This window comes from Triplophysa dalaica, chromosome 6 (assembly GCF_015846415.1).
Source record: "Triplophysa dalaica isolate WHDGS20190420 chromosome 6, ASM1584641v1, whole genome shotgun sequence".
In the NCBI taxonomy this organism is placed as follows: Eukaryota; Metazoa; Chordata; class Actinopteri; order Cypriniformes; family Nemacheilidae; genus Triplophysa; species Triplophysa dalaica.
In genome coordinates, this window is record NC_079547.1 from 21,312,100 (window position 1) to 21,327,483 (window position 15,384).

The window sequence follows — 15,384 nt, forward strand, 5'->3', positions numbered from 1 at the left end:
ATATTGCTTGCTTAGTTTGTTTCCTGTCTGACTCCACGACATAGTCTACTTCAGCCGTTGGGGAAATGACTCACAAATGACTACATTTCAGCTGTCAGGAGCGTACTGTAAGTCATTAGCTCAGCATTTGTTCTATTTAAATGAGAAATCTAAGAGTTGTTATACTCCCTGTGTTTTGAAGGATGAGCTGCGAAGGTGATCTGCTTGCAGGTTGCTGCGATAAAGTTCTCTCTTGAGGGGCAGTGGATTTAATTTCCCCGGTTATATCTATGTGCATTAGTGCATGTACTCTTAACACGTATCCTTGTTAGCACGTCCTCTGCTTGCGATGTCGTACCAGCGAGTGTCTAACCCCAGGGACGAGGCACTCGTGGCAGCACCTGGAACGGTCTGATGTGGTGAGATGTGCTACAGTGAGCAGGGAAATGAGGATGAGTGTGTGGCACTCGGGGGTGATGGCGAGAGCCAGGCGCAGTGCTGTGTTCTCTCTTTGCGGTCTATCCCCTTCCACTTTCCTGCTTTTTTATAATCTCTTCGAATCTAAAAACCATCACTGTAGTCGCTGGTGCGACATGGGTTTATCCAGCACGGATGCAGCAGTCTCTCTCTCTCTTTGGCCTCGAGCCTTAAATCTGTGAAGCTTGGAGTGTTCATGTTTCCTTAACCAAACGCTGTAATAGAAAACTTGATGTGCTGAAGTTAGCCTTAAAGGGGTGGCTCATCTGAACATGACAATTCTGTAGTTATTTTCACAGTTTTCATGTCGTTCTAATCCTCTGTAAGTGAAATACAAAAGATGTGTTCTCAACGTGTTCCTCATAAAGCTATCACATGGTTCACAATACTTTTAATATACTTTATCATGGCATTATCATATTTTTTTTTTAAGTGATTTATCGTGCATATAAGAGAATGTGTTATTTCAAGTGTGTTGCCTATAGGAATTAATCCAACAAGCATCTCAAACACAATACTTTACCAACTTACCTATAGGGATATTTTGCACGCTATCTTGATATTTTAACGGTGTGTTTCTGGGTTTTTCAATGTATTTGCTCGGCCACCTGTTTTTATGTGTATGCATGGTCCTTGCAAACTCCACATTTTGGGGACCCACAAAATTTGTACAGTTTTTGTTAAGGAATCTAGCTTTTGAATCATACTGCATTGTTTTTTATATGTAAGAATCCAGAAAGAGAGGTTGTATAAAAGTCAGTAGGTTTCACAGTACTTGTCAGGGTAAGTAAACAATGGTGTAATTTCTAATTTTAAAAATGTAATTCTGTGATGAATTATTGTTCCAAAGCAGTTTAAATGTGTTTGTTCTGATGATAACAGAGAAAGATATTTGGAAAAATGTTAGCAACTAACATGTCTGGGACATCCCTTTAAATAAAAGTGATTTTCTTTTTCATCATTCGAATAATTGCCCAATATAAGTTTCACTTTGTTTTGATCAATACAGCTCCATTTCAATTGACTAATACAGAATATATATTTTTCTGCTCATTTCAATGTTTTGGCAGACACAGTGCGGTTGAACTCTGAGTTACTCATCGTGCCTTCGGAATGTGGTGTAGGAGAGCTCTACAGCGGGTTATTTCCTCTTCAAATGTGTTTCTTTCGGAAGCAAATGGGGTGTGATCTTCCTAGGTGACAGATAACAAAAACTCTCATGCAGATTTAATAGGTTTTCTTTGGAACAAAGGAAAATAATAAGAGGGATGCAAACATCAAAGCCTCGATCTGTGCAGATTGTGATCATATGATGCACTGTTGATGCTGAATTATCATAAAGTGCTGGCTTTGATGGCGTTTGTTTATTTTTGAGTAGCCTCAAGTGTTTTTGAAGAGCACAATCCCATATAGTTGTAAAAAAGAAAAAAGAAAGAAGAAAAATTCCACATTTCTCTGAACAAAACATTTAAATCTAAGCAGGATATTACAATTACAATGATTTTACTTTGACGAGGAAACACTTTGTACCGTTGCTCTAACAAGTGTACTAAAACAATTTAATGCAATACTTTGCAAAATATTGTACAGTTACAGTATATCAGAAAATGTTTGAAAAGGTTTCCTTGACATCAATGCAGAGCTCCAGTGTTCTGAATGAGAATTTAGAATAAAATGGCATTTCTTTGTGGTTGCAAACACAGAAATTGAAGCTTTTGTTGAATTCAATTGTTCTGCAAGCTTATTCCGACTGTCTTTCAATATGGAGCAAAAACATTTAGCATTTTCTTTCATGACTTAAAATGCATTGTAGTTTTTCATTTAGGGGGACTCTAAGGAAACAAAATTGCATTCTGGTAAAGGGGTAATGGACAAAAATTCTGTCATCATTCATTCTCCATCACATCACTTAAAAGACAAATTAGGGTGCTTTTCACCTATAAGTCAATTTTAAGGCTCGACAGCACTATCTTGGGCTTTAATTTGATGGAAATAGTGGCATGAAAGTTTGCTATATAACATTTTGTGTTTCGTACGTAATAAATATTTGGGGTCCAGGCAGAGGTGCAAGGGGCAAGATGCTGACAGCACCATGACCTTTCCTAGATTTGTGAAAAGCAATAATTCTAAATAAATATACAAATATTTATAGAGAATAAAGTTCAACTGTTCTCCGGCCAGTTTCATACTGTTAAAATGGACTGGTTTGGATTTCAGCTCCATAGACGGTACGTTTTGATTGCATAAAGAAAAGTTTGGTAAAAAGTTTCCAAACCTTATGATTTTTCTTGTGTAGAACTAGAAAAACATATTTTGAAGAACATTAGTAACCAAACAACATTGGACCCCAATGATTGCCATTGTATGGACACAAAACCACAGACATTTCTCAAAATATCTTCTTTGTTGTTGCACTGAAGAAAGAGTCATACAGATGTTTTGAACAACATAACGGTAATTTTTACCGTGAACATCCCTTTAAGGCCCATTTTAGGAGAGCACCAGACATTGTCAGTCATCCCTACAAAGACTTTCTTAAACATGTTGAAAGTTGTGAAACATAGTAAGTGTGTTGTTTCCTGCCCTGTGTCAGTCATTAGATTTGTGCTTCCAAGCACATACTTTTCTACTATTTTTGTAGTAGACATAGGATCATGCCTGCTCCGAATGAATTGTGTCCTTGTGGGTAACATTGTCAGAGCAGCACCTTGTGCTTTACTTCTCTCCCTGCGGTTGTTTCCTTATCCCACTTCTGCTGGTATCTGTCTATCCATTCAACTCCACACCTGCTAAAAGCAAGAGTGTGGGAGTAGATGTTATAATAATAGCAACGTATAGCCAACCACACGTCATTTGATTACATAATAAATGCAATTAATACACCCCGGTTATTTAGTTCACAAAAAACACCATGTTCGCATAACATCTATATATATTCTGCTGGGATCTATATAAAAGACTCTCTGATCTTCGTCTTTGACCACAAGATCTCTTAATATCGTTAATATCCTTTATTTACTTTGTCCTACATAAAGTGGTCTATTTTAGACACATATTAGTCTTCATTTGATCATTTTCTTTTCACAAAGATGTATACAATTCATACAGTTATTATATTTTTCTGCAGAACACAAAAGAAGATATTTAAAAAATGTTGGTAACCGGACAACGGCTGTAACAATTCTCTTCTATGGTACAGACACAAAAAATGAGTACCACCATTGTTCGTTTGCTGACATTCTTCAAAATATCTTCTTTTGTGTTCTGCAGAAGAAAGTCATACAGGTTTGAAATGACAAGAGGGTGCGTAAATGATTACAGGATTTTCATTTTCAGGTGAACTGACCCTTTAAAGGATCATACACTGTAAATATTAAATTTCTTTGACTTTGAATCAGCCTATAGGTATCTGGCACAGTTATAGCTAAGAGAACGGCGGAGAAGTCTGAAATTGATCGAGTCAGAACAGGTGTGTGCAAGACAGTTTTGCCAGCTTGTGCTGAGAAATCTTTCAGCATGGATTTAGCCCTGTTTGGGTCTCAGCCAAAACAAAAGGCTTCCAGGAGAAACCGGGCAATATTGGACACAGGAGGCTCTGTCAACCTATAAAGCAGGCAACTTGCTAATGACTTTTTCAGAAACTAATTTTCTTCTTTGCTGCACTGGCCATAAAGGTGGTTATCTCCTCCATCCAGGGAAAGATAGAGATTTAACTGTCCTCATTGTTTATTGTTTTCCACGTAAGTTTTAAAATGCGCGGCACATGCGTCGGGAGAAAAATCTGGGATATATTTCATTCGGATGCTCGAGTCTCAAATACTTTCTTAATTACAGGGATGATAATATTGTAGAATGGCACTCAATGCTAATACCTCTGTGAAAAATGCCAACGAGAGTGCTCTAGTTGACAATAGATATTTTCGCTGTGGGTCTTGTTAAGCCAGTGAACAGCGTCTACCTTCTTAACAGCAAAAACATGACAGCATTTAGGGCTGAACGGGCCTATTTGTAGAAGCTAAATAGATGAGGTTTTCAAAGGGCTCGATTGAAAAGCCTTACGCAAGGCAAAATACGGTCAGATGGTCATTCTCGCAAGATAAACCAAGACAGGGTGAGCAGGACTCTCCTATTATCCTTAAGGGTTTTGTTTGATGATAATGACCCACTGGTACTTGATTACATTTATAGAATGGCTGTTTACCAAATGTGAAAATAAATGCATGTGAAATATTGATTTCAGTTCAATTACGATGTACGAAAACAGAAGTTTGTCATTAGACAAGAAATTTGACAGCAGAATTGACCAATCAGGATCAATAATTTTAAAGAGCGCTTTAATAAAAGTCATATAATTTGTGGCAGATTCTCATGCTTTACTTGAGGAGCAATTCATTTCCCACAAAAAACATTACATATTTCTAAAATCCCCACCAAGTCAAAATACAGAACGCAGGTCACCCCTCGCCCGCTTTGACCCCGCCAAACTTTTGCCATGCTGTCAATCCAAACTATTGTGTTACTCAGCGCTCGCCGTCAAGAGCCGTAATGTAATTCTGAATGGGAAGGAAACGGTTCTCATCATTCGAAGCGGCCCTGCGGTCATTGATAAAAAGGCCAGATAACTTCAAGCTTCCTGTGTATTCAAGACCGAATCTGCTCTTCCTGAAGCAAGCCTGTCTAATGTCTAGAACTACTCTTTATGATGCTTTCAAATGCACCAGCAGCTCCGCTGCGTTCATCATTTATATTCTTTATTGCATTGCACAGTTTATAATCTCTGTTGATCAGGAGATCTCGTCTTAATCATATAAACCCTTTAGTGGATGGGGAATATTATGTATTAATGAGCTATCAAGCCCATGCAATCTGAATATCAATACCCCTCGGATACCCAGTGCTTCAGAAGGTAATTGATTTACCCGAGTTCAGCACGAGAAAAGTCAACACAATGTGCACAGCAACTTTATTTCACGCTGCAGAGGTTTTACTTAACTGTCTGAGGTAAAACGCCTCTGTCCGTGAGTCATTAGTGGCTTTAGATGACACCAGGCAGACGTGAGTCCCCGTACATTGAGCTCAGCCTGGGAGATGCCGGGGGATCGCGTGACAATGTTCAGCCTTGAACTCGGGAGAGATTCAATAGAAAAGACCTTCAGAGACTTCAGTTGCTGCAAGACTGGAAGTGGATTTGAGCGTCCTTTTAATTACTTTACAGGGATTCTGAACTATAGATCTATAAGAAGTTCTAAATGGAAGTATTTAAGTTCTCTTAAATTAAACAAGCTGTAGCTGAGCGCATGCATGTACTGTGTAAAAAAGGACTAAAGATTGGGTTTATATTGACTTTAAAGGCGATGTGTGGAATTTTTCAATGGTAAAATACTTTCTACTATCCCAACTATACAACAAATATTGCGAAGGTAAATGAAGTTGATTTTATAGAAACATGGTTCAACCAATGGCACGAGTTTGGGGCGGGGCTATCTTGTAGTCCAAGCAAGGGCAAAATAGTCGGCTGGTCAATTATGTTCTGTATTATATTACATTAGATTACATTGCATTACATTACATTACATTTTATCATATCATATTATATTATGTTATGTTATATTTAGGGCTGTCAAACGATAAATCAATAAAAAGTTTGTGTTTAGATAATATCTGTGTACAGTGCATATTAATTTTCTATTTATAAACACAAAACATACACATACTTGTCCATAAACATGTATAAATGTAATTTATATTTACTAATAATTGAAATTCTCAATTAACGTCTATTAATTATTATATTTAATATATTTTTTACTTTATGCATTTATGTGTATTGCATAAATACAAAATTAATTTGCCCAGTAAACCGACATATACAGTATTAGGTATACACAAACTTTTATTCTGGATGCGATTAATAACAATAAATAGTTTGACAGCCATAATAAGAATACATAAAATAACATTACATTACGTTATGTTATGTTATATAACAAGCATCAAAGTTGGATTTCAACCAATTATTTCACTACGGATTCAATGTTTGACATGCATGGTTTTAGTCAGTCAATATTAAAGATATAAAGACTATATTTTCTTTATAGAAGAAAAACAATTATGTACAAAAGTAAATCATGAAAAAATACTTTAGCTCGGTTTTCAGACAGGGTGTATGATTGAAAATTATTAAAGTATATTTAAATATGTCCATGCATTTTTTTTTCATTTTAGATTTTGTTTGCATTGTGAAAGTCACTTATACATCAAATGCACAAAGACGCATCCGTCTAGCTGGTCTCTCTTCAAGGATGCTGTTCAGTTCTCTGCCGTCTTTCTTGCAAGTTAATCCCATCAGGATTTCAATTTCACTTCTCTTTTAATTATCGCTTTCCCATTGACTATTTTAAAAGGAGAAGATTTTCTCAAACCCCACTTACTATAATTAGGGCTTATGTGCGGATAATGAAAATTGTAAAGGATCAAAGGTGGAATTTATTCGTGGAGGGGCCTGTATCTGTTTAATTTAGTTGCCTGCGGTGTCATCCAGAGATTGGTATGTAAAACGGAGTACCACTATAATTATGTAAATAAAAAAATAAACTGGCCGCCTAAGTTTACTGCTTTTAAACTATCAGTGGCACTATATTTTTCTCCAAACAACCATCTGATACTGCCAGCTTACCCTGATTTAAAAGAATGTGTTTGACAACAGGCTTGTTAGCTTGTGCCACCTAGTGGATTAGCACCTTCCTCGTGGACATGATGTTACAGATCTAATAACAAACCATTGATTTGCTCCCCTGACAGTCTCACTGATTGGAAATGTTGCTGTATTTAAACTTCATAGGTGCAAAATAAGGATCTAACATCTGCTAACAGTAGATGCGAATGCAATCCGTCTTTTTGGTGAGAAACGTTCTGAGCATGTGAGTGCTAAGCAAGACACTTAATGTAAATCTATTTTTCAAACAGCTGTGCATGAAAAATAGCACTGTTGTTTTTTTTTCAAGTCCATGCGACCCATCCATTTTCCTCTCTTTAAATTGCACATATGCAAAGCAGCAATAGTCACATTGGAACACACACCTACCCGCACACACCTATGTCACACTGGTGTCAAAACATGTCACGCTCTTCCCCACGCTGTTGTGTCACAGCAGACAGAGAGTGCCATCGGCAGTTAAGCATGTCAATAAGCCCCTACCATTGATCAAGACACTTAGTGAACAGCTTATAAACCCCCCGGCGCAGGTGCCTAGATAGATCATTCCTCTGATCCAACTTAATTGAGGAAAATGCGATAGCAGGGGGAGGAGGCAGGGGAGTCTGAACTCCAATCATGACATAGAGAAATGTGATCTCATTAAAAGTGATATACATAATTTATCAGGTATAATGCAGTTGCTTCGTAAGGATTTCCCTAATGTTTTAGTAGACAATAGTGTTTTACGGCGGACTCCAGTGTTCATTTTAAAAGCGCTCATCAGGACCATTCCCTTTTAAATAAGTGGATCATATAGCCACATAAATTATTTCGAAATGAGTCATAGGTCTGAGCAAATAGCAAAATAAAGACAATTTAAATATGAGTTCATTATGTGTAAAGTATATTTACTGTATGCATTTGGCAGGCACTAATGCATTTTTTGGTAAGGCATTGAACCTTGGCATTGCAGATGCCATGCTCTGCCAGTTCAGCAACAGGAGTAACTTGCCAACTTGGTAAATGGCAACATGGACAACATGTTGTGTGATAAGCCATCATCCTTGAAAACCATCAAAAAATACTCTGTGAAATAAATGGGGTGGTAATTAAATACAGGTTCTCTTGCAGCACATTCTTCGTGCCGAGCAGCTTGTTTTGTGCGGTCGATTATGGGGTGCCAAGAGCTGTCAAGACCCATCAAAATTCAAGAGACGTTTACTGAAGAAACCAAAACGATCAACTTTTCTGTCAAAAATACCATGGTGATAATATTAAGGACATGCTTGTATTGGCTCACCAGCCAATGTCAAATGCAAAACTACAGTGTTTATTCAAAACGACTCAACTACAAACTAATCGTTTCCTATTACGTAAATAAGACGTTTATACACACTATAATTTGGCAGATCGGATGCATTGACTTTTCTAAACGCAGTTGCTGTACTGGGCGGCCTGCCTTCTCAAAATTCACAATGAATAATGAATGCTTCGGCTCGTGTTTTACCGTAAGTTTACGTTTCTGTCATACCAGCCGTGCCCTCGTATCCCTCATGTTAAATCCTCGGTCCTTCGTGACACAAAGATGCTGTGATGTCTCTGACTCTTTGGGAGTCAGGATGTGGGAGGTGCCCACCCCGTGCCACTCGGAGCAGCGCGAGCTCAGTGCTGATGCGTGAATCAGCGGGGACCGCGCGAGGATAGCGCAATATATCCAGTTTAACGGCGCCGCGCGCGTATTTGCCCACTGAGCGTCAGATTTGGAGATCCGGGCTGTTTTATTCAGGCAACCGGGAAGATTTGGTTCCGCTCCGATGCTCGGTTCAGTGAGTATCTCGCAGTGAGCCTGAGGAGAGGAAGGGTACTCGATGTATCATAGTAAGTGCGTCTTTACTTATCGGCTGTGCGTTGCTCTGTACTTAGAGACCTATTAGACTGATGTCGGGTTTATAATGTTGTACTTCATCTAACGAAGGCTATGATATCTGGAGAGTGAGTATGATGCTGCTCGTTTCGGGGGGGTTTTCGGCTGGCGACACGTTTTCCTGAGTCCCTTACTTGGAGAAGGGACAGACCCCTTACTTTGACGTGTCTCTATTTCATCTGTGTGCACTACGACAGCCAAATGCGTTTTTATTACATTAGCAGTAGTACAATTATCACCAGTTGAAGTGAGAACGTAAACATGTAGCTTTTATATATTCCAAAGCCTTAGTTTTACTATAAATACGGTGAAACTGTGGTTATAGTAACGAGACCTAGTAAATTTGCTTACTATGCTTTTACTACAAATTGACTATGGTTAATCATGGTGACTTTAATATTACTTAGAGCATATAGTCATAGTCAGCGTGTATTTTATTTTCTTCAGACCAGAAATTCATGTAATGCAACGATTTCTTTTGTCACACAACCAATGCAGGTTAAATCATCATCTCTGTTGACTTTTCAAACCTCGAACTCGAATTGATCTTACTTACCGAAACCGCTCGTGATGGGTTGCGTACAGGGCGCATTAACGTCAGGACGGGTGTGCATTACCGACGCTTACAGACATGTTGCGCTGGGGTTAATGATCTGATATGCCCTGAGTTTGATTCGGTTAGAGAGCCCCATGTTGAGACTGGAGCCGCCACAGATGTTTATTAATCCCCTCCATCGCTTAATCCGGCTGGATTTTCTGATTATTGCTGTCCAGTGCTTCCATAAACCACTCAGAATTTATTTATTTATTTCCCTTGCTTTGCTGCATGAAATGTTAAAGTCATAACTTTCTTTTATTTGCTATTCAGTTTGTTATTTAAATGTTGTCAGAGCTGTTTGTTGCACTGTTTGGGTGTTGTTGAGATCAGAGTCCTAAATAACAGGGAACTGTGCATGAGGTTGATAGTGTAGACTTATCAGGCATCTGTCGCTCACAGACTGGTTGGTTACAATCTCATCTCATCTGGTGGCCAAGCAGAAGAGGTTTTATGTGGATCATATTTAAATGTTAATCACTGGTCAGGTTGTCAACTCAGGATATGATGTATAACATTTTCTTTGGCCCACATTATATAATTCCTGGTTTTTCCTTTTCAAGCGACCTGTTTTTTTACAACATTTGCAAAAGTTAAAGGGATTGCATCATTTACGCCCCTTCGAGTTGTTCCAAATCTGTATATATTTCTGTGTTCTGATGAACACAGAAAGATATTTTGAAGAATGCTTCTAACCAATCGGATCTTGCCCCCCATGGACTCCCATAGTAGGAGAAAATACTTTGTACATTTTTTTGTGCTGTTTAACATACGAACAACAAACAGTTCTGGGGCACTTTTGACTACCGTTATGATATAATCATTCTTCCAAATTCATCAAAACGATGAAATCGTTACAGATTTGGAATAACTCGAGGGTGAGAAAATTATGACAGAATTTTCACTTTTGGATGAAGTATCCCTTTATGCGTGACTGCATGCAAACACGATTTTGTATAATGTAGTATATCATATCAGACTAACATCTATTGTCAAAACACCACCAATGGGAAAATATGATTTGTTATATTGGGTAATTATTTATTGGCATTGGATAAAGAGCTGCACTAAGCCATCTGATTTACTATTTGGACAAAAATAGTTATCAGTGTTCAGTGTTATGTCAAGAAGAAAGGAAGAGGGTGAGAGACATAGTCAGAGATATAGAGAGAGGCAGAAAGTGTTCTTTCATGCTAAAAGTGCAGCAGCGTACCGACCTGTCAAAAGTGATGTAGTGCAAGTGACATTAAAAAGATTCCAGGGTGGTTGCGTTTAGACGAACGTCATAAAAATTTAATCGGATAGTTTCTGCTGGGGGACGTATAGATGAACCGTATCCAAAAGGACACTTCTGTATACGTTTTGTCTGTCTATGAAAAGTTTTATAGCAAAGTAGCTATAACTAACTCCAAACCTCCGTCATTGTGTGAGATTTTGTAGTTCATGTGTCTGTTTAATGAGGGTTCGAAACATTTTTCAGACATTTTGTTTTATTTACAGATCAATTTATTTGGCAACAAACCCGTAAAAGAAGACTAATAAATAAAACTTGGTGACGTTAATCATAATCTAAGCAGTGGCTGTGATTCCTCCGATTAAATGTGTGAAACATTTAGAAATATTACTTATAATTCAACTCTCAGCTTTAACAAGAAGGATACAAATCTGAGGCACGTTCTGTCATAAATACGAATCAGAGAATTGTTACATACCGTGTTATTAGTTACATTTGCTTAGTTCCTCGTATTTTTAAGTTTTCATTTTGAGCTTTATGCAGTACCGCTTTCTTCAGGGACCTACAGACTCCCTTAGGACCTCTCTGTTGTCACAGTACCCTCCTAAGTGACTACAACTTTTACGTTTACATAGACGAATGCTAGCGGACAGCCAGGATGATAAAAGGCAACAGAGGCGTAACTGGGAATTCAAGTGCAATGAACGCAGCTGGGCGCTCCCCGGTCAAGCGAAGCAGCATTTTGGACACGAGTCCTGTGAAGTGCGTTAGCGTCTCATCTAGGATCGCTCCTCTCTCGCTGACTGCACAGTAAACCAGGGTAAAGCCCGGCAAATAAAGACAAATGTTCTATGTCGCCCGCCTTGCGTCCTCCAGTAAGATACTCCTCTTCATGTGCTCCCCTCGGGTTGGTTTTAAAGCAAACAGCGGCATGCTTTTTTCAAAGCATTATTATGCGCAGAAAGGCTGCAGACCCACAATACTTCTTTTGCCTCCATGCATGCAGGGACTTGTAAGCCTCTTGTGTTGTATTAAGATGAATTTTTCCCCATCCAGCCGTCGAGTCTCAAAGTCAGCTTCTTTTTTTCCCCTCCACCCCCTTCTTTCTTGTTATCGTGAGGCAGTCTTAGCGCCAGCATATGCTGAACGCTTTTGACACCTCTTTGCTACAGAATTATTTGCATGTTTGCCAGGCATTGAAATCGATCCAGGTGACATGGCAGATCAAAGGCGTGTGTACTGACAGCAGTGTACTAATGGATCTAAGATGGCTGTCAATTAGGAAAAACAATCCCTCTGGTGCTGGGAATTATTATATCTCGGCTTGCTTTGTTGAGTGTGTGAAAAGGGTATATTGAATGCGCTGCACATCCTGACAGTCTTGATGCATTGGGTCAGATGGTTTATTTATAGTCTTCCCGAGGCCCGCAGTAGCATTGTCGGCTAAAAGGGCAAAGGAATCGAAGACATTCGGTCTGCCATATCTCATAGGCAGATCTGTGAACTTTTGGTTGTTGTTCGTACTAACGCGTCATGTTCCACATTGGCCTGAGGTTTAGGAAAGCTGACAGTACAATATAAGAGCGTAGAGGTCTCTTTCACACTATTGCACCTTTTTTAAGGGTTCAGGACCGTAACGGAGGTTACTTCAAAGCTGTATTGTTGCCACGATGAGATCAGACCCACACAAGAGTGTTTCGTGAGAAATTGCTTTGAAGAAACTGACCGATTTTTGAAGACAGGTGAAAATGAAGGGTTTGGAATAGTTATACACGGTAGTTGTTTGTCACAATTTTTTGTTCTTAGCTTTGTCACAATGCATTACTGTTTCAGTAATAAAAATGTCTAATCCGTGGGGCTGTTTCATGTGCGGGGTACAACATGCCTGCGCGCCTCAGTGTAAAGCAAATGTTTGGGCAAATATGCAAAATACTTGGTGGTGTGGATACACCCAGTGTTCAGTCAGCATGCTTGCAGAAATCTCATTAAAACAGCACTTTTCTTTTATTCTGCTGTTATTCCTGCCACTTAATGTCTCCGAGCTGTATTTTTGAGCTCGGTAGTAATGTTACGATCCTCATACATGATTGCAAGTAGACTTGTCACAAACAGAACTATCATTCATTTTAATAACAGCGCCGTTGTGGCTTTTTTATTATGCCTTAATGTCCAGTTATGGGAATGGACTTGTGAACGGCTTTTATTTTAGACAATTTCACAGAGCTGTAGACACATTAAATATATTTCTTTTATTTTGCAAATTTGCCTCTTTTTTGTGGATGGAACATGTTTTACTCAGCTATTGGGTTACAGTGGCAGTACGACGGTACAGTAAAGGCATCAGATGGTATATGACCACAGTATGTAAGGTTCTAATATTTATAGGGAGATCTGTCATCATTTACTCATCTTGTCACAATAAAGAAGATATTTTGAAGAATGTCATTCACTTCTATTGTATAGACACAAAACCAATGCAAGTCAAGGGGTACCACAATTGTTCGGTTACCAACATTCTTCAAATATTTCCTTTTGTGTTCTGCAGAATAATTAGTCATACAGGTTTGAAATGACAGGAGGTTGAGTAAACGATAACAGAATTTTCATTTTTAAGGAGAAGTTAGTTTAAAATTTGCTCCCATTCACCTTCCATAGTTATTTTTATTTCTACTATGGAGGTCAGTTGGGGCAAAATTTTAGTTGAACTATGCCTTTAAGTAGTAGTATAACATGGTATGTGCATTTTAAAACACAAAGTATTATATAGATGCGGTGCTTTTTCTATAGAGCAGTGATAAATGCATTCTCATATATGAACAATAAATTAATAAATAATGCTAACTTAGGAAGGTAAATAACTGACACATCTGTCTCTAACCGTTGCTTTGGAATTAGTTCAAATCCACTGAACTGTTATTCTTATGTGCCGTTTCTAAATGTGTTACAGACCTATTGTCTATTGTTGCTTATGCAATCATGGTGCAACATGGTTTTACCTTTGGGAATACGGCTAATTGTGGGTTTCATTAGAGAAGCATAACATGATAAGACAGTTACGGAACAATTGGCTCTGTGATGCCGGCTGCATTATTTACCATTAATATTTTCCCTTACAGTTCTTCCCTTCAGTAAACCGAGGTGTCAGATAGAGGCGGCTTACATGATGAGCATTCATAATGGGCATGATGGGCAAATTGTTTAATCAGCAAAGTGCTGCCCCAAACCACATGGGTGTGTTTTCGAGTGTTTATGGGAAATCTACTGTATGACAGTCTTCAGTGGAATTCATACGGTGATAAAAAACATTCTGCTACTTTTTTACTTTGGAAAACAAACAAGAGGCTTCTGTCCGTATGGAATAGACTGGGAGGGAGGAAAGTTTGGTAAGATGAGTGCTGATCGAGATGTTATGATTTAATATATTTCAAAAGTTAGAAAACTGATCCCAAATCGGCAGGGTAGTTTGTAAAACAATTGACAGAATACATTTTTTGGTGTGATCACCATTATGTTTTTATACAGTCACAGCTGTTTGGTCAAATATTCCTTTTTAGGAACAGTGTATGAGATTTAGCGCCATCTAGCGGTGAGGTCACAAATTGCAACCAACAGCTCACTCCGCCCGCTCACCCCACCCGTTCGAAGCACTAAGGCGCCTGACACAGAACTAAGATGTCTTCACGTTTTTGCTTCTTTGCCGAAGGAAATCACATATTTACGAAACGCGTTGTGTAGAGCAGCTTGTCTGTTTAGGGCTTCTGTATAAACAGACAACATGGTAAATTCCGTGCAAGGCGACCCGCGGTGTATGTAGACAGACGTAGCTCATTCTCGGAAATAAAAACATAACGCTTCATTATGTAAGGTCTTTATACATCTCTGAAGACATGTACTGTATATTACATTATATATCTGTCAATAGATCTTCAAAAATGACACACTGGACCTTTAAGCATTATATGGTCATAACACACACACACTATAAATGTATTCTATTAGACTAATTTTGCATTGCTGCCCAGTGTTGTACTGCGGATATGGTTCACTGTTATATAACTTGCTCCATTAGTGTTTAATGCGTTTGAGATAGAAAGCATGAACGGCCCATCGTTTTTTACTTTACTGCCCCTCTTATTTATTCGTCATATGAACGAACTGTTCAATAAACTGCTTATTTTAATTGAACTGCAGTGGCTGGTTATAGAACAAATCTTCATTGTTTATTGATGTGGAACTGAGAACTGTTATATAGAATTCAAATGTATTTCTTCCATTAGATATTGATTAGATGTTAGATTGGACCCTTCATTGCTCATATCAAACTTGGAATATTACAGTCATATTTCAAATAGCCTTATAGGACAGAGGGCTATATAACATAGTCTAAAGAAATGCATCTTTCTTAAATTGTTACCAATGTCACATTTTCACATAGAGAACTTCAATGATACATCCTCACACCCATCTAAGGTGGCATA

The 15,384-nt window shown here is 38.4% G+C and overlaps 1 protein-coding gene across 3 annotated transcripts in view; it reads left to right on the forward strand.

Moving 5' to 3' along the window:
• The first annotated feature begins 8,814 nt into the window (after window positions 1-8,814).
• Window positions 8,815-15,384, forward strand: part of cntn4 (contactin 4) — a 123,327-nt gene continuing 116,757 nt past the window's right edge. For all 3 annotated transcript variants that reach the window (XM_056751603.1, XM_056751604.1, XM_056751605.1), the window contains exon 1: window positions 8,815-9,031. The gene's annotated coding sequence lies outside the window, so the exon portion shown is untranslated. The remainder of the gene's footprint in view (window positions 9,032-15,384) is intronic.